Here is a 27825-nt window from a genome sequence, read left to right as displayed (position 1 = left end):
CTGTTGGTTTATTTCTGGAAGGAGTCTAATAACAGTCCAACAGATTTATTTGGTAGCAAACACCACTAGCCTTCGGAGCGCTGCTCCTTCGTCAGGTGAGTGGGAGATCTGCTCATAAACAGCAAACAGGGCACATAAAGACACAAACTCAATTTACAGAATAATGAATAATGATTGGAATGCGAGTCTTTACAGCTAATCAAGTCTTAAAGGTACAGACAATGTGAGTGGAGAGAGCATTAGCACAGGTTAAAGAGATGTGTATTGTCTCCAGACAGGACAGCCAGTGAGACTTTGTAAGTCCAGGCAAGTTGTGGGAGTTACAGATAGTGTGACATGAACCCAAGATCCCGGTTTAGGCCGTCCTCATGTGTGTGGAACTTGGCTATCAGTCTCTGCTCAGCGACTCTGTGCTGTCGTGTGTCGTGAAGGCCGCCTTGGAGAATGCTTACCCGAATATCAGAGGCCGAATGCCCATGACCGCTGAAGTGCTCCCCAACAGGAAGAGAACAGTCTTGCCTGGTGATTGTCGAGTGGTGTTCATTCATCCGTTGTCGTAGCGGCTGCATGGTCTCCCCAATGTACCATGCCCCAGGACATCCTTTCCTGCAGCGTATCAGGTAGACAATGTTGGCCGAGTTGCAAGAGTATGTACTGTGTACCTGGTGGATGGTGTTCTCACGTGAGATGATGGTATCCGTGTCGATGATCCAACTTGATTAGCTGTAAAGACTTGCATTCCAATCATTATTCGTTATTCTGTAAATTGAGTTTGTGTCTTTATATGCCCTGTTTGCTGTTTATGAGCAGATCTCCCACTCACCTGATGAAGGAGCAGTGCTCCGAAAGCTAGTGACGTTTGCTACCAAATAAACCTGTTGGACTTTAACCTCATGTTGTTAAACTCCTTACTGTGTTTACCCCAGTCCAACGCCGGCATCTCCACATCAAGTTTATTTCTGCCCATTGTAGCCTTCAGTGCACGGGGCAGTGCAGTGCATTTCAGAAGATGGGGATTGTCTCATCCACTGAGGGGCACCTCATGTGAGGAGGGAGAGGCTGAGGGAGAGGAGGTCAGGTTCCAACTGTACGGGTGGGCACGCAATGTTCAGAAGGTCACAGTAACCCTCATCTTTTATGTATCTGGATCGTTCCAGGGGTCTGTGGGGGATCTGTGTGGAGTGTCCCTATCAGCTGTCCACAGCTCCATCAAACTTGTCACTGATGCTCTGATGAGACAGGTCTGCACATTCATTCATTACCAAACAGACCAATCCAGCCAGGCTGAGTTAGCCAGAGGCTTCACAGCTATTACTGGGTTCCCCCACATCCAGGGTGCCATTGACTGCACTCATGTGGCCAGCAAATCTCCAGCAGGTCAACCGGGTGAATAGGAAGGGTAACCACTCCATGAATGTGCAGATAGTCTGCGACGACAGGACCCAGTATCCAAGCAGCTCCCATGATACATACATTCTCTGGCACTCCCAGGTGCCAAAGCCGTTTGTGGCTCCAGCTCAGCTGGATGGCTGGTTGCTGGGTGACAAAGGGTATCCATTGAAAATGTGGCTCATGGCATCACTCCAGCACCCTAAGACAGAGACGGTAGAGAGATACAATCAGACTCATGTCTCTACATGGGCAGTGGTTGAGAGGACAATAGAGTTACTGAAAATGAGATTCCACTGCCTAGACTGTTCCAAAGGAAGAGTTTAACAACACCAGGTTAAAATCCAACAGGTTTATTTGGTAGCAAATGCCATTCGCTTTCGGAGCGCTGCTCCTTCGTCAGATGGAGTGGATATCTGCTCTCAGATAGGGCATACAGAGTCAAAAAATCAAGTTCGGTCACAGGCATTCAGCCTCTGATCTTCGCGTAAGTGTTCTCCAAGACGGCCTTCGCGACACACGACAGCGCAGAGTCGCTGAGCAGAAACTGATAGCCAAGTTCTGCACACATGAGGACGGCCCAAACCGGGATCTTGGGTTCATGTCACACTATCAGTAACTCCCACAGCTTGACTCCTGGACTTGCAGAATCTCATTGGCTGTCCTGTCTGGAGACAATACACATTTCTTTAACCTGTGCCTAATGCTCCCTCCACTCACATTGTCTGTATCTTTAAGACCTGATTAGCTGTAAAGATTCGCATTCGAATCAGTATTCTGTTACTTGATTTTTTTGTCTCTGTATGCCCTATTTGAGAGCAGATATCCACTTCATCTGACAAAGGAGCAGCGCTCCGAAAGCTAATGGCATTTGCTACCAAATAAACCTGTTGGACTTTAACCTGTTGTTGTTAAAACTCTTACTCTGTTCCAAAGGAGCCCTCCAATACCCTCCAGTGTTGCTTGTCGTCATGGTCTGCTGTGCTCTGCATCACCTGGCACTGGCAAGGAGGGACCAACTGGAGCATGAGTAGACTGAGACAACTCCATATGCCGCAGAGGAAGACTCTGCAGCTAGATCTGATGAGGAGCCCAGGCTGGCACATGGTGAGGATGAGGAGGCAGATGTGAGGAACGCATTTTGATTTGATTTTGATTTGATTTATTATTGTCACATGTATTAACATACAGTGAAATGTATTGTTTCTTGTGTGCTATACAGACAAAGCATACGTTCATTGAGAAGAAAACGAGAGTGTAGAATGTAGTGTTACAGTCATAGATAGGGTGTAGAAAAGATCAACTTAATGCAAGGTTTGTCACCCTTTTGTCACCCATTCAAAAGTCTGACAGCAGCAGGGAAGAAGCTGTTCTTGAGTCGGCTGGAACGTGACCTCAGACTTTTGCGCCAAATCTGTAAGATATTGCATTAAAGCATTGATAGAGAGTTTAAAAGAGTTAGAATGAAGTTTTAGAGGCATAGAAAGAGAATAAAAGATAGAATTAGAAGGTATGCTGGGCACAGCTTGCAAGAAGTCGCTTCGCTCCGGCGCCATCTTGGATATCAAGAATGTACAGGGATAACAGGGAGGCCTTGATTCGATGTTCCTTCAGATAGGATGTTAAGGCTTGTCTTCAATTTCATTGCAAGGGGGCTACCTCTTTTGCACATCTTTATGAGAATACAATGTCATGACCCCAATGATGCCTTGTGAACTCACTACTAAAGTTTGCTGTGCTTGCTGTCTATCTTAAGGCACTTATGAGGCCTGCACCAATGGAAAACATGAAGAACACTTAGGGCATTGAAACAAAATCTTGACCAACATTTATCACAGAGATGCAAGCAAGGAACGAAACATAACATAATTGCCACAGTTACGCAGCAGCCAGCCCCTCCCCCTTGCTGGAAACTGCACTGGAGGCCGATTACTGACTCTGCTGTCATGTCTGCTGGGGCGGTATGGTGGCACGGTGGTTAGCACTGCTGCCTCACAGCACCAGGGTCTTGGGTTTGATTCCCGGCTTGGGTCACTGTCTATGTGGAGTCTGCACGTTCTCCCTGTGTCTGTGTGGTTTTCCTCCGGGTGCTCCGGTTTCCTCCCACAGTCTGAAAGACGTGCTGGGTAAGTGCATTGGCCATGCTAAATTCTTCCTCGATCTACCCAAACAGGTGCCGGAGTGTGGCGACTAGGGGACTTTCACAGTAGCTTCATTGGATGTTAATGTAAGCCTACTTGTGACACTAATAAATAAACTTTAAACTTAACTAAAAAAAAAGCGTCGGCCCTGCTGAACTTGGTGGTCACCCTCAGGACATCAGTGTCTGAGCAGGTTTGGCCTGGGACGGTGCGCCCAGAGATATCAAGAATGTACAGGGATAACAGGGAGGCCTTGATTCGATGTTCCTTCAGATAGGATGTTAAGGCACGGTACGGTAGGGTACCGTACGTACCGTACGTGCCGTACCGTAGGCGGCACGGTAGCGCAGTGGTTAGCACTGCTGCTTCACAGCTCCAGGGTCCTGGGTTCGATTCCCGGCTCGGGTCACTGTCTGTGTGGAGTTTGCACGTTCTCCTCGTGTCTGCGTGGGTTTCCTCCGGGTGCTCCGGTTTCCTCCCACAGTCCAAAGATGTGCGGGTTAGGTTGATTGGCCAGGTTAAAAATTGCCCCTTAGAATCCTAAAATGCGTAGGTTAGAGGGATTAGCGGGTAAATATGTGGGGGTAGGGCCTGGGTGGGATTGTGGTCGGCGCAGACTCGATGGGCCGAATGGCCTCCTTCTGCACTGTAGGGTTTCTATGATTTCTATGATATGCCTGGGCACCTCTCAGAAGGTGTTGTGTACGGCAGTTATATCATTAAAAATTAACTGTAGCTGTAGTCAAAGTTTTAATGTTTCTTAAAAACTTATGCAACTAGGCAGTACAAATAAAAATAATGGAGTGGGTGGAAAAGCTGTCATTGAAATGTCGTTTTGGAATTTAATTTGATTTATCTGGGTTAAACCAGCCTTCTGTTAGGATTGTAAATTTAAGGGAATTTTTTTATTTTTGCACCAGTCCAAATCCTATTTTTAATCTTATGTTATAATGATCTCGCTTCTTCACCACTGATCTCATCATTTTGTTGTTAAATTGTATTTAGGCATTTCAAAACTGAAGCACCTTATAAATGAAGAGCAGGATTTTCCCAGCCAGGGTGGTGAGTGTGTGGAGCTGTGTCGGGATGACTCTCCAGGGCACCACTGCCTCGGGATGTTCCTCAGCAGTGGACCGAAAGATCCTGTCAGAGCTGAGGCTTCAGGCCTACTGGTGGTATCCCATCATGTGGGGTGGCTGTCTATTTCATGGTTCAGAAGAATCTCTCCTCAATAGTTTGCAATCTTAGTGCTCTGGCAGTTCACAATTCGGCTGAACCATGCCTCCCTCTGCAACATCCAGTTCCTTGTCCCCTTCTTAATCTCTCTCTTCCACTTATTCCTCCTCAGGCAGCTCCATGTCAATCCTCTTTTTAAATATCAGCCTTCTCTCTGGGCTGCACTGAAGGATTCACCTGGATCTGTTTGGGTTTGTGACTTCGACATTTCAAGATTTCAATCGTAACACCCTTAATGTTGTATGGCATTCTATCGATTCTCCATATCTATGCCTGAGTTTCCAGCTGAGGGGCATGAGATGGTTGCTGAAGGAATGCCCACTTGTCCCCCATTACCCAGCCTTGCTAGCTGATGATCTGAGCAGTTCAGTAGGGGTTATTGAGAACTGCTGCAGAATGAAAGCATCATTACTCTTACCGGGAAACTGGTGTAGTGTTGTATGGTTTGTGATCTGTGGCCTCTAACAAACAAAGTGAAAAGAATTCTTCCTGTTGCAAAGTGGGCAGAGAAGTGGGAAATGGAATTCAATCTGGAGAAGTGTGAAGAAATGCATTTGGGGAGGATGAACAAAGCAAGGGAATGATCAATAAATGGGAAGATATTGAGAGGGGTTGAGGAAGTGAGCTCCTTTGGGATGAATGCCACAGGTCCTTGAAGGTGATAGGACAGGTGGACATGGTGGTCAAGAAAGCATATGGAATATCTTCCTTTATTGGGCGAAGTATTAAATAGAAAAGCAGGGATGTAATGATGGAACTGTATAAAATACTGATTAGGCTGTAGCTGGAATTTTGTGTACAGTTCTGGTCACCACATTACAAGAAAGACATAACTGCTCTGGAGAGACTGCAGAGGAGATTTACAAGAATGCTGCCAGGGCTTGGAAATTGCAGTTGTAAGGAGAGATTGGATAGACTAGGGTTCATAGAATCCCTACTGTACAGAAGGAGGCCATTTGGCCCATCAAGTCTGTACTAACCACAATCCCAGCCAGACCCTATTCCCATAACCCTCATGTAGCCTGCTAATCCCCCTGACACTAGGGTCAATTTAGCATGGCCAATCAACCTAACCCGCACATCTTTGGACCCTGGGAGGAAACCGCAGCACCCGGAGGAAACCCACGCAGGCACGGGGAGAACGTGCAGACTCCACACAAACAGTGACCCGAGGCCAGAATTGAACCCAGGTCTCTGGCACTGTGAGGGCAGCAGTGCTAACCACTGTGCCACCGTGCCGCCCACCATTGTTTTCCTTAGAACAGAGGAAACTAAGGGTTGACCTATTTGAGGTGTCCAAAATTATGGGGGGGCCTATACAGGGTAGACAGGAAAGACTTGTTTCCCCTAGCTGAAGGGTCAGTTATCGGGAGGCATGGATTTAAGGTGATTGGAAAAAGGATTAGAGGACACGAAGAAAAATATTTTTATCCCAGAGGTTGATGGGTGTCTGGAATTCACTGCCTAATTTGGTGGTTGAGACTGAAGTGCTCCACTTAATTAAAAGTAAAGCAAAATACTGCAAATGCTGGAAATCTGAAATAAAAACAGAAAATGGTGGATAACCTCAGCAGGTCTGGCAGCATCTGTGAAGAGAAACAGTTAACATTTTGGGTCTAAATGACTCTTCTGCAGAATTCTGTTTCTGGTTTTAGACAACTACTCCCAGAACAATTTCAGGGTGCTGAAGATTCACAGCGGGTTCAAAGAACAAAGAACAAAGAAAAGTACAGCACAGGAACGGGCCCTGCGGCCCTCCAAACCTGTGCCAATCATGATGCCTGCCTAAACTAAAACCGTACGCACTAACAGAGTCCGTATCCTCCCATTCCCATCCTATTCATGTCATTCGTCTTGATGCCCCTTAAATGTCGCTATCACACCTGGTCTCACCACCTCCCTGGCAGTGCGTTCCAGACATTCACCACCCTCTGTGTAAAAAACTTGCCTCGTACGTCTCCTCTAAACTTTGCCCCATGCACCTTAAACCTATGTCCCCTACTACTTGACTTTTCTACCCTAGGAAAGAGCATTTGACTATTCAGACCCAGGACAACTAGCAAAAGAGTTCTTCCAGATGTAGCACCACTTCTGGTTTAAACAAATAGAACAAAATGATGAGGTCAGTACATTACTTTATGTAGTTAGTGCTTTTGCTGACAATTTAATGATGAGGCAGGGAGTCAGTGCAACTTTAACTCCTTTGAACAAGTCCTGGGAGTGTTTGCTTCATATTTCAGCATTCACAAAAATGTAATTACAGAAAGGACAAATCTTAACAAATGAAAGCAAAGACCAGGCAATCCTCTTTACCCAGCAAGAAAACATGTTTACAATTGAAGCTAATCTCCAAATGCTGGTGAAGTTTCTGATGAGCTTTACTGCAACATTCAAGAATGAATTTTCAAGATTATTTACAGGCTTAGAAAAATCAAAGACCGTGTATCATATTACCACAAGAGTTGATGCTAAACCCAATTTGCTTCTTCACGCCAAGTCCCTCCCCTACTCTTGGACAAAGTTAATGGTGAAAGTGGTAACATGCTGTAGAAACGGGTTGTCTCACCATGCCAACAAAATGGGATTCAGGAATAGTCACAGTCCCAAAGCCAAATGGTTCAATTGGAATCTGCGAGGATTTAACTCAACTTAACAAATCAGTGGAATGTGAAATCCGTACGATGGCCTCGGTGGACGAAAGTTTTGCCAAACTAGCTGGGTGGATTTTGGCAGTTGTCTCTGGACCAAGAATCCAGATTTCTGCCCATTTCATAACACCATTCAGTCATTATTCTTTTAATAGATTACCATTTGGAATTGTGTCCATTCATGAAAATCTTCAAAGAACAATGTCTCTAACATCTAGAAGGCATGGAAGGAGTAACATGCCATAGACGACATACTTTTACATGCGCTAAGAGAGAAAAACATGACCACAGAGTTGGAGCAGTCCTGAAAGTCTCACAGGATGCAGACCTAATATTGAATGAAAATGTGATTACATTTCTAGTGGTATTGTACAAACTTTGGGAATAACAGTTGAGTCACAAAGACAAAGGTGAATAGAAAGTTTCCACATTCCACAAATATTACTGAACTTCAGAGATTCCTCAGGATGGTCAACAAGTTTGCAAGTTCCTACCAAATTTGGCAGAAATCAATGAACCTTTGAGACATCTGTTGAGACAGGGTCAACAGTGGTGCTGGAAGGTGGACCAGCAAAATGCTTTTGAGAAAATCAATTTCCTCTGAAATTTTAGCACATTATGATCCAGAATTACCAACCATAGTGGCAGCAGATGCACCTATAGGTATTATTTCAAGTACAGAAGGACAGTAAATTTAGACCAGTTTACTCTGACTCAATGTCTCTCAGAAGCAGAGAAAAGATAGGCTACAATTGAGAAGGAAACACTGGCATGAATCTAAATATGTGGGGGGTATGGGGATAGGCTTGTGTAAGATGTTCTGCTGGAGGGTTGGCTGAATGGCCTCTGTTTGCACTGCAGAAATTCTAGGATTCTATTCTAGGATTCTGTGAGGAGATGTTAGACTCAGATAGAAGGCAGTGAAGGTTGTGACTCATAATAATCATAATATGATTGCTCAATTATTGCCCACCACCTAAATCCAATGAAACAACCAATTCATAGATAATTGACATTTGAGGATCCTTTAAATAATGCTTGTAAAATGCTGCTTGATAACTGCTCCCATCATGATTTGCTGGGCGAATTTAAGAAGTGATGTTTCAGGCACGTACATACACCAAGCGCCATACTAAATTCTCCCTTAGTGTAACCCGAACAGGCACCGGAGTGTGGCGACTAGGGAATTTTCACAGTAACTTCATTGCAGTGTTAATGTAAGCCTACACGTGACACTGATAAATAAATAATAAATAAAATAAACAAGTAATTTCACAAGTCAGGTCCTGATTCGGGTGCCAGAGCCATGTGTTATTGTATCATTTTATTTTGGGTGGCTCTCAGGCTATCCTTGGGTGTGGCTGAATCAATATAGCCCTGGCTACACTACTTCCAGATTGATATGTCATATTGCAAATCCCAACTTTGGGTAGCCCATTCTGGGGGCAATTTACATCCTGTTGGATTGCTAATTTTTATGACCAGTTGTAAACTTATTTCAAAATGTCATTGGCAAAACCCTAATGTATTTCTGGTTGTTAAAGTTAAACTTGCAAATCGCTTACTTTATATGATTTGAGGATTATAAAAATGCTGGTGATGGCATGGGGAAAGATACAACTGGGTAATGATTAAAATCTATTATTGACAAAATGCTGGTCATTGTATTGAACATGCAGGCAACTACAGTGCAAATATCAATCGACATTGACTCCAGCTACAACAATTACTTTCTATGTAATCATCGAAGTACACTATGAGTTTTGACCCATGAGATTTGCTTCTGTCAAACAAGGAGCAGGTCACAGATTTTACTTGCATTAAAATATACCGGGTCCTATCTGAAGCAAATGCTACCTGCATCCTTTGTTATCTGTTCTGAGCTGTGAAAATACATTAATGCCTGTGGAGATTGTATTACCAGCGATAGTGAAATAAACGCCTGTGAGAGGAGGACAAAAACATATCTGTCATTTACATTTCATCAGTCTGTATGCTTCCAGATGCTGATATTCAGACAGTTTTGTCCCATTTTTGGCAGGACGTTGCAGGGGAGCATAGAGAAACCACAGCAAGGCCAAGGACAAGAAAATCCTTCCCAATTTACCAGCAGAATCTTTATAATGATGTTTTTTTCCCTGTCTGATTAACAAACTCACTGGGTACCAGGCCGGTCCCCATCTGGACTCGAAACATCAGCTCTTTTTTCTCTCCTTACAGATGCTGCCAGACCTGCTGACATTTTCCAGCATTTTCTCTTTTGGTTACAGGTTCCAGCATCCGCAGTAATTTGCTTTTATCCAGTGGAAAACCAGTATATCAGCTTGGAATCTTGGTGACCACTCGGGGGAGGGAAGGAGCAAGGATTCAGGGATTGGCGGTGAGAAGACAGTGGTCATTGTTGGGGGAGGGAGTGAGAGATCGGAGCTTGGCCAGGAGAAGCCAGAGGCCCTCATTGGTAGAGGGAAGATCAAAAACCTCTTTGAGGGGCCATGGGAAAACTCTTGTCTCCTGGTCCAAAATTAATACTGTCAAAAGCACTCGCCAACTTAACCTGAAGCTCCAACTTCACTTTAGCTGCCAGTGTTCCTGAGGCCCTGGAAACTAATCTTGCAACTCCAACTTTAAAATTGGGAAGCTGATATAAATATATTAATGAAGGGCCAACATCATCCTGGCAGGATACTTCAATGGCACTGTGGAAGGTGAAGGGAGATATATACCTTTTATATACCTCCGGCTGGAGGTCTGTGACCAGTGGTGTTCCGCAGGGCTCTGTACTGGGACCTCTGCTATTTGTGATATATATAAATGATTTGGAAGAAGGTGTAACTGGTGTAATCAGCAAGTTTGCGGATGACACAAAGATGGCTGGAATTGCGGATAGCGAAGAGCATTGTCGGGCAATACAGCAGGATATAGATAGGCTGGAAAATTGGGCGGAGAGGTGGCAGATGGAATTTAATCCGGATAAATGCGAAGTGATGCATTTTGGAAGAAATAATGTAGGGAGGAGTTATGCAATAAATGGCAGAGTCATCAGGAGTATAGAAACACAGAAGGACCTAGGTGTGCAAGTCCACAAATCCTTGAAGGTGGCAACACAGGTGGAGAAGGTGGTGAAGAAGGCATATGGTATGCTTGCCTTTATAGGACGAGGTATAGAGTATAAAAGCTGGAGTCTGATGATGCAGCTGTATAGAACGCTGGTTAGGCCGCATTTGGAGTACTGCGTCCAGTTCTGGTCGCCGCACTACCAGAAGGACGTGGAGGCATTGGAGAGAGTGCAGAGAAGGTTTACCAGGATGTTGCCTGGTATGGAGGGTCTTAGCTATGAGGAGAGATTGGGTAGACTGGGGTTGTTCTCCTTGGAAAGACGGAGAATGAGGGGAGATCTAATAGAGGTATACAAGATTATGAAGGGTTTCGATAGGGTGAACAGTGGGAAGCTTTTTCCCAGGTCGGAGGTGACGATCACGAGGGGTTACGGGCTCAAGCTGAGAGGGGCGAAGTATAACTCAGACATCAGAGGGACGTTTTTTACACAGAGGGTGGTGGGGGCCTGGAATGCGCTGCCAAGTAGGGTGGTGGAGGCAGGCACGCTGACATCGTTTAAGACTTACCTGGATAGTCACATGAGCAGCCTGGGAATGGAGGGATACAAACGATTGGTCTAGTTGGACCAAGGAGCGGCACAGGCTTGGAGGGCCGAAGGGCCTGTTTCCTGTGCTGTACTGTTCTTTGTTCTTTGTTCTTTGTTCTATAACATATCCTGTCAACCATAGACTAATCAGATTAATATTGATGACAGGAAAAGTAATGGGACTGGATAATAATGGAGCATTAAATAGTAGAGATGGCAAGCCTGTTGCTTTCCTTTCACCATGCCATCTTGCCGGTCATGGAGAAGGTGGTGGATGGCCCTCCCATCCAGAGGCCAATTGAGCCACTTATGTGACCAGTCCCGAGCCTCTTCCCATTTCTGGTATTTAGCCAGCAGTGGGGAATCATCTATCTCATGGGGACACCACCAGGTAAACCTTTTTGGTCTCTTCGTGGAGTGGAGGGAAGCCTTCCTTTCCATGCACTCTTTAACCAACAGAGCGTCCCTCTGGTGCCAGTGGCCACCCCCTATTGCAATGGCGCTGCCTCACCCACACCGACTGCTTTACCAGTGCCCCTGAACCAACTTACCTGGCTTTGAGGGCACACCCCCCACTGATTGGTCCTCCTCCTCCAGGTGAAACCCCAGTGGGTGGCCTGAACTCCAGGAGTTGCTGCTGATTGGTCAGCCACCCCAGCAATAGCCAATTAATTGGCTGTCGCTGACAGGATGCGGCCCTGGGTCATGTTGCTACCCCACAACCCCAACTACACTCTAAACATGGAACCCCTGCTAAAGGAAAGACTATAAAGGGCAAGATCCTACAGCCTCGCTCGTCCCAAAATCAGAAAAACCTGCACAAGGTCAACGGACCTCCCATTGTCCGCCCCTCACCTGCTCTGATTCCCGTGGAAGGTGGAATGTTAAAATTCCAGCCAAAGTGTCCGGAAACTAAAAAATATAAAAATAAATGGACAGCAGGGTTTCGAAGGGGAAAGCCTTTCTTGACCAAAGTTACTAAATGTTTTGAAGAATAACAGATTGAGTAAAAAAGGCAATGCAATAAATGTTATTTCGCTGAATCTTGAAAAAAGCCTTCAATAATTGACCACATAATAGACTAATGAATAAAGTCAGAGAATGTGTGATCAAGGGACAAGTAATGCAATGGATATCATGTTGGCTTCAAGATAGAAAGCAGATGGTAGGAGTATAGAATAGCTACTCAGGATAGCAGATGGTGTTCCACAAGCATCAGTACTGGGCCTACTATTGTTCACAGTTTATATTAACAATTTGGACTTTGTAATTCAAAGCATATTTCTAAATTTGCAGGGACACAAACTTGGCAGGATGAGGAACCATCAATACTGAGGAGGACTCCAACGATTACAAAAAGCACATTGATAAACTTGCAGAGTGGGCACAAAATTGACAACTGAATTTCAACACAGATAAACAGGAAAAAAACCAGTAAATGTCACACTCTTATCGTCTTACATGTGTCCCCAACCCACTGCTGCTTGTATGTTGAATGAAGTAGGTAATCACGGAACATACAACACAGAAACAGGCCTTACATCCCATGCCATATTACATTTTGGCAAGAAAAATAAGGAGGTTACATATTACTTAGAAAATAAGTATCTAAATGGGGTAGAGGAGCAAGGGGATGTCAGAGACCAAATACAATTACTAAAGGTTGTGCCATGGGTTAGTAAGGTCAGAAAAAAGGCAAACCAAGCGCTAGTGTTTTTATTTTGTGAATAGAATTGTAAAGAATGACAGTTATGCTAAAGTTGTATTGAATCTTAATTAGACTACACCGGGAATATTGTGCCCAATTTTAGTCGCCATATTTGAAATGATATATATAAAGAGGGTGCAAAAAAAAAAGATTAACAAGGATGAAACAATAAATAGATGCATAAAGCAATCAGGAGAGAATGGAAAGCTGGATCTCATTTCCATTGAATAGTGAAGTTGAGGCGTGACCAGATGCAGGTCTTTACAATTAAGGAGCATTTTGAGAGAGTAAACACGGAGGAAATGTTTCCACTTGGAGCAGACCAACACTAAAGATCATCAATGCAGTTACCAAGAAATCAAACAGGAAATTTAGAAGATGCTACTTTAACCAAAGTGTGGTGAGAATGTGAAACATGCTGCCACAGAGAGTGTTCGAAGTGAGTAATTGGTGCATTTAAGGGAAAGATAGAATCGTGTGAGGGAAAAGGGAATTGGGGGTTAAAGTGAGAGATTTGGATGAGAGAAGAAAGGACAAGGCTCAAGTGGACATAACTGCTGGCGTGGGATGCAAGGCCTGTTTTTTTGTTGTTTGTCCTCTGTTTACCTATCTCGTTTAACATACAAGCAACAGTGGGTTGGGGACACATTTAAGACCATGAGACCATTGCACTTCCTGTTTTTTTTCTTCATGTTAAATGTTTTCCCCCTCCCTCGCCCACCTGCCTTGGAGGGAAGGGGTGCTATCATCAAGGCCTTTCAATCAACTACCTTTCAGTACAATGGCTGAGTGTTAACTGATTAAAAATGATTCCTTTTTCTTGCAACTGGGAAGCAAGACACTTTGAGTTCTACCATTCTAAGCTGATACTTATTCGTGCTTGCTGAGTACAGTACATGGGGACATGTCAATATTTGCCTCTGTAAGAGAAGGAGGATAAAAGTAATGTTTTTATTCCAATTTATCAGTCTGTTTGTCTGTAAACAATATTGCCCTTAGTAATGGACAGATTCCACTGGAACTTGACACATAGATAAAATATGGCCAAAGCAAGAAGTCATTCATTTTTGGTGAAGATCTAGATGCAGATTCCTTTTTTAAAGGATTTGCAACATTGGGAGTTAGGGCAGATTGATTTTCTTTCAGAAAACTTGTTTTTTTTTAGAATGTTGTAGATTTTCTCAGCTGCTGGGGTGCAATTTGTCACAGCGGTCAAAATGTGAGCAGAGTTTCCAGAGCAGGTTGTTGGATGCAGATTGACCTGAAGCATCCCCAGTTAGATGGAAACTCTAAACAAAAATATTTATTTTTTGCACTGTTGTTACAAAGGATTTAATGTGTGTGCGTGCATGCCGGGGGGATATCTGTTAGCGAGGAGCAGATATCAATGTGGAGTAGCTGTCAGTGGAGAGTAGCTGTCAGTTGGGGGTAGCTGTCCACGGGGGAGTAGTTGTCGGTGGGGGAATAGCTGTCAAAGAACAAAGAACAAAGAACAGTACAGCACAGGAAACAGGCCCTTCGGCCCTCCAAGCCTGTGCCGCTCCTTGGTCCAACTAGACCAATCGTTTGTATCCCTCCATTCCCAGGTTGCTCATGTGACTATCCAGGTAAGTCTTAAACGATGTCAGCGTGCCTGCCTCCACTACCCTACTTGGCAGCGCATTCCAGGCCCCCACCACCCTCTGTGTAAAAAACGTCCCTCTGATGTCTGAGTTATACTTCGCCCCTCTCAGCTTGAGCCCGTGACCCCTCGTGATCGTCACCTTCGACCTGGGAAAAAGCTTCCCACTGTTCACCCTATCGAAACCCTTCATAATCTTGTATACCTCTATTAGATCTCCGCTCATTCTCCATCTTTCCAAGGAGAACAACCCCAGTCTACCCAATCTCTCCTCATAGCTAAGACCCTCCATACCAGGCAACATCCTGGTAAACCATCTCTGCACTCTCTCCAATGCCTCCACGTCCTTCTGGTAGTGCGGCGACCAGAACTGGACGCAGTACTCCAAATGTGGCCTAACCAGCGTTCTATACAGCTGCATCATCAGACTCCAGCTTTTATACTCTATACCCCGTCCTATAAAGGCAAGCATACCATATGCCTTCTTCACCACCTTCTCCACCTGTGTTGCCACCTTCAAGGATTTGTGGACTTGCACACCTAGGTCCCTCTGTGTTTCTATACTCCTGATGACTCTGCCATTTATTGCATAACTCCTCCCTACATTATTTCTTCCAAAATGCATCACTTCGCATTTATCCGGATTAAACTCCATCTGCCACCTCTCCGCCCAATTTTCCAGCCGATCTATATCCTGCTGTATTGCCCGACAATGCTCTTCGCTATCCGCAAGTCCAGCCATCTTTGTGTCATCCGCAAACTTGCTGATTACACCAGTTACACCTTCTTCCAAATCATTTATATATATCACAAATAGCAGAGGTCCCAGTACAGAGCCCTGCGGAACACCACTGGTCACAGACCTCCAGCCGGAAAAAGACCCTTCGACCACTACCCTCTGTCTCCTATGGCCAAGCCAGTTCTCCACCCATAGAGCCACTTCTCCTTGTATCCCATGAGCCTTAACCTTCTTAACCAACCTGCCATGTGGGACTTTGTCAAATGCCTTACTGAAATCCATATAGACGACATCCACGGCCCTTCCTTCATCAACTGTTTTTGTCACTTCCTCAAAAAACTCCACCAAATTTGTAAGGCACGACCTCCCTCTTACAAAACCATGCTGTCTGTCACTAATGAGATTGTTTCGTTCTAAATGCACATACATCCTGTCTCTAAGAATCCTCTCCAACAACTTCCCTACCACGGACGTCAAGCTCACCGGCCTATAATTTCCTGGGTTATCCCTGCTACCCTTCTTAAACAACGGGACCACATTCGCTATCCTCCAATCCTCAGGGACCTCACCCGTGTCCAAAGAAGCGACAAAGATTTCCGTCAGAGGCCCAGCAATTTCACCTCTCGTCTCCCTGAGCAGTCGAGGATAGATGCCATCAGGCCCTGGGGCTTTATCAGTTTTAATGTTCCCTAAAAAACCTAACACTTCCTCTCTTGTAATGGAGATTTTCTCTAACGGGTCAACACCTCCCTCCGAGACACTCCCGGTTAACACGCCCCTCTCCTTCGTGAATACCGATGCAAAGTATTCATTTAGGATTTCCCGTATTCCCTTGGGTTCTAAGCATAATTCCCCTCCTTTGTCCCTGAGAGGTCCGATTTTCTCCCTGACAACTCTTTTGTTCCTAACGTATGAATAGAATGCCTCAGGATTCTCCTTAATCCTGCCTGCCAAGAACATCTCGTGACCTCTTTTTGCCCTTCTAACTCCCCGTTTGAGATCTTTCCTACTCTCTCTGTATTCCTCAGAGCTCCATCTGTTTTCAGTTGCCTGGACTTAACGTACGCCTCCCTTTTCATTTTAATCAGATCCTCAATTTCCCTGGTTATCCACGAATCTATATCCCCAACAGCTACCGAGGTTATCCCTCGAATCCTACCTTTCCTATCTTTCCTTTTTACAGGCACATGCCTATCCTGCAGCCTTATCAATAGTTCCTTAAAAGACTCCCACATGCCAGACGCGGACTTACCCTCGAACATCCTCTCCCAATCAACATCCACCAATTCCTGCCTAATCTGGCTATAGTCAGCCTTCCCCCAATTTAGCACCCTGCCCGTAGGACAGCACTCATCCTTGTCCATTACTATCCTAAAGTTAACAGAGTTGTGGTCACTATTTGCCACATGTTCCCCGACCGAAACTTTGACGACCTGACCGGGCTCATTTCCCAGAACTAGGTCCAGTATAGCCCCCTCTCTAGTCGGGCTATCTACATACTGTTCCAAAGAACCTTCCAGTATGCATTTTACAAATTCCTCCCTGTCCGGACCCCCAGCTCTAAGCACTTTCCAGTCTGTGCCAGGGAAATTAAAGCCCCCCACTACAACAACCCTATGTTTTCTGCACCTATCCAGAATCTCCTGACATATCCTTTCCTCCACTTCCCTTGGGCTGTTGGTGGGTCTGTAGTACACCCCCAGCATAGTGACTGCACCCTTCCTGTTTCTGAGTTCCACCCACAGCGACTCAGTACATGACCCCTCTAAGTTGTCTACCCTCTGCACCGCGGTAATATGCTCCTTAACTAATATCGCTACTCCCCCACCTTTTTTAGCCCCTCCTCTGTCTCGCCTAAAACACTTATACCCCGGAATATTCAGCTGCCAGTCCTGTCCTTCTTTTAACCAAGTTTCCGTCACCGCAACCACATCCAAATTCCGCATAAGCATTAAGGCCCTAAGTTCGTCTGTTTTACCCGTTACACTCCTCGCATTGAAGCAGATGCACTCCAGACCTCCAGGCCCAGTCAGGTCCTCCTCCTCCAGAGTGCTCCTCTTCTTAGCTAGCCTTGCCCTGGCCCCCAGCTCAACCCCAGCCTCAGTATTTACTGACCTCCTGTTTTGTTCCCCACCCCCCTGCCACACTAGTTTAAATCCTGCCGAAACACTCTAGCAAAACTCCCAGCCAGGATATTTGCTCCCTTCCAGTTGAGGTGTAACCCATCCTTTCTGTACAGTTGCCATCCTGACTTGAAGATTTCCCAGTTATCTATGAATTTAAAACCCTCCCTCTTGCACCAGTCCTTTAGCCACGCATTCAACTGTAGAATCTCCCTGTTCCGAGCCTCACTTGCACTAGACACCGGGAGCAGTCCAGAGATTGCTACCCTGGAGGTCTTACTTATTAGCCTAGCACCCAACTCCCTGAATTTCTCTCGTATGACCCCCCTGCTCTTCCTACCTACATCATTTCCACCAATGTGTACAATCACATCAGTTTGACTACCTTCCTTTTTAAATATGCTTCCTACCCTCTCGGAGACATCCAGTATCCCGGCACCAGGGAGGCAGACTACCATCCTGGATTCTCGTTCAGTCCCACAGAAGCGCCTGTCCGTGCCTCTAACCATTGCGTCCCCCACCACTATCGCTCTCCTAAACCCCTTCTTTCCCTTCCGGACCCCTGAGCCTGTCTCCGTGGAGGCGATCTAGTCCTCGGGGCTTACCCCTGGAGGGTCATCCCCCTCCAGTGGGGAGTAGCTGTCAGTGGGGAGTAGCTGTCAGTGGGGGTTTAGCTGTTTGTGGGGGAGTAGCTGTCAGTGGGGAGTAGCTGACAGTGGGGAGTAGATGTCAGTGGGGAATAGCTGTCAGTTGGGGGTAGCTGTCCACGGGGGAGTAGTTGTCGGTGAGGGAATAGCTGTCAGTGGGGAGTGGATGTCAGTGGGGAGTAGCTGTCAGTGGAAAGTAGTTGTCAGTGGGGGAGTAGCTGTCAGTGGGGGGAGTAGCTCTCACTGGGGGGGTAGCTTTCAGTGGGGAGCAGATGTCAGTGGGGAGTAGCTGTCAGTGGGGAGTAGCTGTCAGTGGGGAGTAGCTGTCAGTGGGGGGGTAGCTGTCTGTGGGGGAGTAGCTGTCAGTGGGGAGTAGCTGTCAGTGGGGAGTAGCTGTCAGTGGGGGGGTAGCTGTCTGTGGGGGAGTAGCTGTCAGTGGGGAGTAGCTGTCAGTGGGGGGGTAGCTGTCTGTGGGGGAGTAGCTGTCAGTGGGGAGTAGCTGTCAGTGGGGAGTAGCTGTCAGTGGGGGGTAGCTCAGTGGGGGGTAGCTCAGTGGGGAGTAGCTCAGTGGGGAGTAGCTGTCAGTGGGGAGTAGCTGTCAGTGGGGAGTAGCTGTCAGTGGGGAGTAGCTGTCAGTGGCGGAGTAGCTGTTAGGGATATAACTGTCAGTGGAGTGTATCTGGCATTGGGAGTAGCTGTTAGTGGGGGGTAGCTGTCAGTGGGGGGTAGCTCAGTGGGGGGTAGCTGTCAGTGGGGGGTAGCTGTCAGTGGGGGGTAGCTCAGTGGGGAGTAGCCCAGTGGGGAGTAGCTGTCAGTGGGGAGTAGCTGTCAGTGGGGAGTAGCTGTCTGTGGGGGAGTAGCTGTCAGTGGGGAGTAGCTGTCACTGGGGGAGTAGCTGTTGGGGATATAGATGTCAGTGGGGGAGTAGCTGTCAGTGGGGGGTAGCTCAGTGGAGGGTAGCTGTTAGTGGGGAGTAGCTGTTAGTGGGGAGTAGCTGTCAGTGGGGGAGTAGCTGTCAGTGGGGAGTAGCTGTCAGTGGGGGGTAGCTCAGTGGGGAATAGCTGTTAGTGGGGAGTAGCTGTCAGTGGGGGAATAGCTGTCAGTGGGGTGTAGCTGTTAGTGGGGAGTAGCTGTTGGGGATATAGATGTCAGTGGGGGGTAGTTGCCGTTGGGGAGTTGGGCCACATTCTGCTAAGAAGTGTGGAGTCTGATTTCTCTTCAGTGAGAGAAGATTAGATACACAGACGGGAGGATTGGTGCTGAGGGTTAGGAGAGTTGGCAATTATTTCATTAGACCAGCGCACAGAAAATCTGAAATTGAACATGTTCAATTTGCTGCTAGGTGAGACTTCCCAATGGAACATGGCTTCAGTGTTCATTGACTGACACGAGAAGAAATAATGGAACGTGGATGCAATGAAATCGGCCGGCTTCAGAGTTTTGCTTTTCGTGGGCTGCTTCAAGAACAATGTAATGCGAGCAAAGTGGTATGTTTTTATTTAATCAATATGATTGCACAGACTTTGACATATCTGCCATCATTGGTAAGAGGTGAATTTTGAATTGAAACTTTATTCATTTTCTGCATGAAGTAAGTCATTTTCTCTATTGCCTGTTCTATACTTGACTGCTTCCCAGCAATCTGCCAGTTCTGTTCCTGAACTGGCTGATTTGCTGACCTTTCAATTTTCTCTTTCTTCTTCCTCTTTGAACACTTGTACATGAGATCTTCAGCTCTTGCTGCTCAGAGAAATAATAGGGGCTAAAGGGGCTCTTCACAAAACAGTGTTTGGCATTTCTTTTGCGTGTTTACACTTCCCCTCCTTGCTAACTTGTGACTCTTTGTGAGCCGAATTACACATGATCCTTTTAGTCTTTTCAACCCACAAGTGAAAGAGAAAAGGTTGCAGGATGTTTTAAGGGCTCAGTTAAAGATAATCATGCACATGAGTGTCAGTGCAAAGCAATTAGCATTTCACATTGGCAGTGGGCCTCTGGAATCAGGACCACCTCTGACTCCTCATGGAGAAGTTCATACTACTCCACTTTGACACCAAGTTTAAAGTTTATTTACTAGTTATAAATAGGTTTACATTAACACTGCAATGAAGTTACTGTGAAAATCCCCCAGTCGCCACACTCCGGTGCCTGTTCGGGTACACTGAGGGAGAATTCAGCATGGCCGATGCACCTAACCAGCACATCTTTTGGACTGTGGGATGAAACCGGAGCACCCAGAGGAAAGCCAAGCTGACACGGGGAGAGCGTGCAGACTCCGCACAGACAGTGACCCATGCCGGGAATTGAACCTGTTGTTGCGCTAACCACTGTGCCACCGTGCCGCCCCACAGCGTGGAGTGTAAACCCAGTGTTGTGGTTACAAGTGCCTGTATGTTCAATTTAAATGTTTAGGGAGAGGAGTGGGATGCAGTCCTTCCTGCTGTCTAAGGCTTCAGACTAAAAACTGATATGAAAGAATGATATGCACCATTTTTGGGTGTGAGAGTCTGTCACAAACGTAGCTGATGTTAACTGCAAGGGTGTCTCAACTTGGAAGCACCGGTTCATGTTGGTGCATTGTTTTGTCTACAAAGAATGATGTAATGGTGCAATACACACAGAGAGAAAAGTAACCACCCATACATAGTATAACACTTATTAAAGACTGGTTATTACAATAAAGAAAAGGCACATATACACACACAGGACTATAAGGATCTAAAACAGTTACATACAAGAGACTACTAAACATACCCGCACAGTTTAAGTAGGAATTACCCCTCTGATCCAAAGTACATTTACAAGATCTGAACTCTTTCAAGACTTCCCTCTTCCCAAACAACATCCAATTCAATAAGTAAAAGGCAGGTTATAGTTACCACACTGTTACCACGCTAACACAATTAAGGAGTTATTCTGGGGAACTTCTCCTTAGTTCAGCAAAGATATGCCTCCACGAAGGTTTCTGCACTCTTGCTTCTGGTCTGCTATCTAGAACTGGCTTACAGGCTGCTAGCTAGACTCTGTGCCTCAGGCTGTTAGATGGATGCTGCCCCCTCTGTGTCCACGGAAGACTGGCAATTATATTATAATATCCTTTTGATGATTCCCTCTGTACATTTGCTGTCTGTCCCCTCAGCTTGTGTAGTTCTGAAATGATTAACGTATGTATACCTTCCCTTGATGGTTTCAAATCGTCTAACTAAGATGTTTTCTATTAACAGGACGATGCATTCTTTCTGTCTGTCTACACTGCTATTGTTATTGGGATTCACATCCTGTGAAAGACCTTTTGAAATGCTGGTGGCTTTAATCACGATTCACGATAGAGTCACAATTTGTGACCTGCCCACACTGGCCCCGTGGTGAAAGGCAGCTGGTTTAAGTTGTGCTGCTCCTCATTTGAATGGTTGTGGCATACAGCACAGCTTGGTTCACACAATTGGCTGGCTGTACACGCAACAGAGGACACAAAAGCGTGTGAGACTTGCAAATGTTCTAGTTAGCTTCCAGCTCTTAAAACTAATCTGCTCCTATTAAAGTGAAGCTGCATTGGTAAACTGATGGCTACAAATACTCATACTGGTGCAGTCAAAATGAAGGAAGATAGCACATCATGCCAGGTAAGAGGGCTTCAAGATTCTCAGATCCCTTGTTGGAGGCCCTAGTGTTAAAGGTGGACACAAGGAGCAGGACAATGTTTCCAAGGGTGATCAGAAGGTGCTCACACCATTTCCTCCAAAGTGGGTGGAAGCAGATGGTAAGGGAGGTAAATGTCCAGAGTCTGGCCCTGGCAACAGTGCCAGAAGAAGTTTAATGGTGTAACACACACAATCAGGGTGAGTCAATGCACCTTCTCATCACCCCACGTACTCACCAAATCACCAACCTTGCAGGCTGATGTTATCAGTCTTCCTCACATTTCTATTTGTTTACCCACCTCTCCCACTCACCCTCATTGTTCTGCAGTTTCATGCCTCTCCCTCATCGTTACACTCTCCAAGTGTGCTCCATCCATTGAGTGAACACATGCCATTGCACTCATTCATGGGTCTGTTCTTTCCCCACACCCCACTGAGGGAGAAGAGAACACAGAGCATGAGGGAGAGAACCAGACATGGACCTTTACCGATTCACCAGTTAACAACTGTAGAGAAGGAGGTGCTGGAGATCAATGGTTTTTGAAATCTCTGCCTATCAGAAATGTGGAAACAGGGAGCTTGCAGCTGCCCAATGATACAATTAAATATTAGCGATCCACATACTGTATAACATTCAGTCATCTTGACTTGGTTCCAGCAGCAAGTCAAATATAATCAGGTATAAAATGATAACTGCACCATTCTTACCTTGCCAGCCTTTATTCACATCTTCCGTCGTCATCCTGGCCTTCACCTATGCACCAGCTGTGGGATGGCGTCACATTTGATGATTTTTCAGATGAACTAATACCTTCTGAGGATGCACTGTCACAGGATTCACGCAGACCATGCACCAGTTCAGATACCTCTGCTTCAATAATTGCAGAAAAGCAGGTCTGTCCGCCACGGCTCCTGGTTCTGAGTCACAAGGCTTTGGGTTCATTCTAGAAACTTGAGCACTAAGTGTAGGCTGACACTTCAATCAGCACTGAGTGAGTACTAGATTGTCAGAGTAGGTTTTTTTGATAAAGACACTGAACCGGGGACCTATCTGCCCTCTCAAGTGGACATAAACAATCCCATGGCACTACCTTGAACCTGGGTGTCCTGGTTAATGTTTGCCCTGCAACTTACATCTGCAGAACGGATTATCTCTTCATTGAGTTCATGAGAGTTAGCTGTGCACAACATGACTTCCACATTTTCTTTTTTATATGTATTCATTGTTGCTGGCTAGGCTAGCAGTAACTGCTCCTTGACCTCGATGCATTTCTAGGGCTGTGGATCTGGAGTCACATGTAGTCCAAACCACATGAGAACAGCAGATTTCCTTCTCTCAAGGATATGAGTGAGTCAGATAGGTATTTATGACAATTGACAGTGGTTTCATGGTCATCATTAGCCTTTTAAAATTCATCATCGGTTATGGTGGGAGGAGAACCCAAGACCCTGGGGCTCTCTGGATTACTAGCCCAGGGACAATAACGCAATACTATTGCCTTCCCCTTCCTGACTGCAATGGTAACCAAACATCAAAACTCCTTCATTTAGATCTCCTGTGGTCATTGTAGTCACTGTATAATGTATAATATTCTTTCTAGTACTTTCCTACACTATTAAAGGGGAGGAAACTAATAATACATTCCATTATTCACCTGAAGCAAGAGAGCAGGATAAAGATCAGAATGACCTGTTAGGAAAACTAAGGTAGTTTTAAGGGATATTTGTATTGGTAATCATTAGAAGTACGGTATAGTTTTAAGTTTGTTTAATTTAATGAGTTGAATCATGCTTTAACATCATCTATCCAATTTTGTGAGGACACTGTTATTGATACCAAAACAGTTAGGTGTTTCCAAACAATGAACCTTGGGTGTCAAGAATCATAGAATCCCTACAGTTTGATGGGCCAGTCGGCCAATGATACAACCCACATATTTGCCCTGCTAATCCCCCTGACACCAAAGGGCAATTTAGCATAGCCAATCAACCTAACCCACATATCTTTGGAGTGTGGGAGGAAACCGGAGCACCCAGAGGAAACCCACGCAGACATGGGGAGAATGTGCAAACTCCACACAAACAGTGACCTGGTCTGGAATTGAACCCGGCTCCCTGGCACTGAGAGGCAGCAGTGCTAATCACTGTGCCACTGTGCCTGAATGAGAGGAAGTTGACATGTATAAAGGTGAAACTAACATTGTCAAGTTAGAAGCAAGGGAATTCAAATCCAAAATAAGGAAAGCAAAATATGATTTAAAAATAAAGTTAGAACATAGGTTTTTCACCAACAACCCAAGGCAAGCATGGGAAGACCTAGTGAATGTATTCAAGAGGCGGCTTGATGTAGCACTTGGGGCGAATGTGATCAAAGATTATGGGGAAAAAGCAGGATTAGGCTATTGAGTTGGACGATCAGCCATGATCGTAATGAATGGCGGAGCAGGCTCGAAGGGCCAAATGGCCTCCTCCTGCTCCTATCTTCTATGTTTCTATTAACACAATGGTAGGTAGACAAAGGGAAAAAACAGAATGCATTTGTGAATTGTCCTACTCTTGTTAATGATCTTAATCAATTTTATGGAAGATTTGATGTGGCTGATTTTGGAAAAGAATGCAACAAGGTATGTGCTAGGATCTCTATATATTCACCTGTGCAGTTATCAGAGAGTGAGATTCACCATGAACCTCCCATATGAGGGGCATGGGCAGAGTGGATGGGGAGCAGCTGTTACCCTTAGTTGAAGGATCAGTCACAAGGAGTCATAGGTTCAAGGTGAGGGGTAGGAGGTTCAGGGAGGTGTGAGGGAAAACATTTTTACTCTGAGGGTGGTGAAGATCTGGAATGCGTTGCCTGGGAGGGTGGTAGAGGCAGGTTGCCTCACATTGTTTAAAAAATACCTGGGTGAGCAGTTGGCACATCATAATATTCAAAGTTATGGGCCAAGTGCTGATTAGTGGAATTAATTGGGAGTTCAGGTGTTTCACGCGTGCCGTTGCAGACTTGATGGGCTGAAGAGCCTCCTCTGCACTCTATGATTCTATGATTCTATAAAGTACTGAAAGAATGTGCTCATCAGCTCAAAGGGGTATTTACACAGTTATTTCAATTTTTATTGGGTGTATGTACTGTTCCAAATATTTGGAAAGCATCAACCATCAAACTTGTGCCTAAGAAACCAGGGGCCAAACCACTTAATGATTTTAAACCTGTGGCTCTCAGTTTCTTATCGGCTAAATGAATGGAGAGAGTCATTAGTAACCACCTCACCTCGTCTGCTGCAGATTATCTTTATCCTCCACAATTTGCTTATAAAGCACTTAGAGGAATTGAGGATGCTACCCTTTCTCTAGTGAACCTGATAACTAATCGCCTCCAACAGCCAAAACCTTTTGTGCATGTTTTATTTATTGATTTAAGTTCAGCATTCAACACAATGCAAATTCACATCCTGTGACAAAGATTGCTTACTCTGAATGTGAATGGGGGCCCAACCCATTAGATCAGGGATTTTCATACTGACCACTCTCAGCATGTTTTTATGAATGGCTCTTAACCTGATGAATTTATTTTAACATAGGTGATTCCCAGGGCTGTGTCCTTTCACCTGTCATTTTCTGAATACACAAAGGAGATGAGAATCAAGGGGGCTAATATTTATTTACTTAAGTATGCAGATGATATGGCTTTGGTGGTAATACTTATAAAAGATAAAATGACAACTGAAGGAAATTATTTTGAACATGCTGCCTTCAGAAATGGTGTCAATTGAGTGCTCTGCAGATCAATGTAGATAAAACCTAAAAGCAACACCTTTATATAGCAATGGTCTGCATATGTGCGAACTTCTGTATCTTAATGATCACCCGGTGAGTTTATATCTACATTGATTTGTCTCATCCCTGCACTGCCAATATTTTACACACAGTAGGGGGAGATCCATGCCAAGAGGATTTTTAAAAATCATATCTTCACTCACACATTTTTTTTTCCCTTTGGGGAACAGCTGGGAAGTGGTGGAAGAATTCCTGAGCTGAATATCAGCCCATTGAACCACATTATGAACCCTCCTTCCCTGGCCAACAAGTACTGGCATTGTACTTGAACCTGGAGCTTCTGGTCCAGAGGTAGGGGCGCTACCAATGCATCACAAGACCTCCTGCCAAGCAGGTAACTCAGCGACTGCAGCTGTGCTTGCTGGTCTCAGGCAAGGCTGGCGGAATCCTCCATTGGGGACTCTCTGCCCCCCTCAGAGGCAATGCCTTAAAACAATTAAAGCTGCTCCCAACATTAAGTTGCTGCGAGGCAGCTACCAGGATTATGGGTGCTCACCCCACCCCTCTCCAAACTCAGGCAGGTGGTGGGGTAACACGGTGCTCTGTAAAATCCAGCCCTATGTGTTTCAGGTCATGAAATACACGCATATCATACCTTGGGTGTTGTAACCAATATTGTTAAAAGTTTATGCTTCCAGATTTATTCCACTTTGCCAGCTATTCATATGGCAAATTACAGCATATTTCACAGGACAATGGCAATATCTATATAAAAAAGAACGAGATAAATATTTGTTATGGGTTACAGTTAGTACATTTTTGCTATTAAAAGTGACAAGGACATTCATTTTTTGACACTTTACAAACTTACTGCAGAGGAGAGGATTTCAGCGTGTGGATGCTTCTATCTGCATTATGTGATTTACCAGCACAATGCTCTTTGCAGGCTGATTGCAAAGACAAACCTGGCACCCCATAGCACGAGCATAACTGGTCAGCAGAGTGCCGAATGCAATTGAGAGTAGTTTCTGAACAGATTATTTCAACTTTTACAAATCTATATTATGTGACAAAACCAAATCTATCCCCTTTTCCTATCTGCACTGTGCAGTGGAAATTAAGTTAACAGAAAAATCTTTAGATTGAGTTAAGAAAAAATTAACAGTGCTTTGTTCATATTTGCATAACATGTGATGTAAGCTTCAGAATATGAGCAAGAGCTTATTTTTAAAAACACAACTTCAGCAAAAAAATGATTAAAGGCGGGAGTGGACATAGATTTATAGCATAATTTTGCAGAATGTTTGGGTATACTGTGTTAATTATGTCTGTTAAATAGTGTGCAACATAGTAAGGGAATAATAAACTGCATCTCGGAGATTTGACAGACTCACATAGCAACAAGATCTCTCAGTTAATATAAACTATGAATTATGCAGTCGTCTGCAAATTATGCAGCAAGTTCATCATGAAAAATCATACCTTTTAGAGCAAAGCTTTATCTACGGTGTACATAAGTTAAATTCTAATTTACTGTACATGTTAATAAAATTTTAAAAAAATACACAATCACACATTTAATGTGGATTTTCCCTTAATATTTTGCCTGACCAATAAATCCTAAATGATGCACAATTCAAACTGCTTCCTCAGGGGGAGGCTGGACAATGTTTTAATTTTGTCCTTCTGCTTAAAGAGTTGTTTCTTTGGAAGGTTTTAAGAGTTTCACTGTAGACTGGAATATATGTTCCTTCATGGACCAGCACTAACAGATGGAAATGGTTTGTAGAATGCACTGGTCTCTATACACAAGGTCCCGATAAGAGTCCCATATGTAAAGCCCTACATTCACAGGCTAATGCATTAATCTAACCTGACAGTTGACAACAATCCGTGATGGATCCTTTTCATGGGATACTTTTAGCATTCCACAATAGTAATATAATAATAGTAATTCAACTTTTCTCATTTGATCATAATAACTACTTTTCTTCTCTCTTTAGAAATGCCTACAAACCATCATGAAGTATTTTAGCAAAGGGACTTACAGTTCAAAAATGAATCAATTTTAACCATTATTTGCAAAATTAGTTTCTTATTTAGAGTCATAGAGTCACAGAGATATACAGCACGGAAATAAGCCCTTTGGTCCAACCTGTCCATGCCGAACAGGTTTCCTGAACTGAACTAGTCCCATTTGCCTGTATTTGGTCCATATCCCTCTAAACCCTTCTCATCCATGTACCTGTCCAAATGTATTCTAAACGTTATAATTGGACCAGCTTCTACCACCTCCTCTGGCAGCTCATTCCATATACGCAACACCCTCTGTATGAAAAGGTCGGGTCCCCATTAAATCTTTCCCCTCTCATCTTAAACCTACGCCCTCTAATTTTGGACTCCCCTCCCCTGGGGAAAAGACCTTGGCTATTCACCTTATCTATACTCGTCATGATTTTATAAACCTCTGTAACGTCATCCCCCTCATCCTCCCGGGAAAAAAAGTCCCAGT

This window comes from Mustelus asterias, chromosome 4, assembly GCF_964213995.1.
Source record: "Mustelus asterias chromosome 4, sMusAst1.hap1.1, whole genome shotgun sequence".
NCBI classification, from domain to species: domain Eukaryota; kingdom Metazoa; phylum Chordata; class Chondrichthyes; order Carcharhiniformes; family Triakidae; genus Mustelus; species Mustelus asterias.
Note: the sequence above shows the minus strand (reverse complement) of the source record.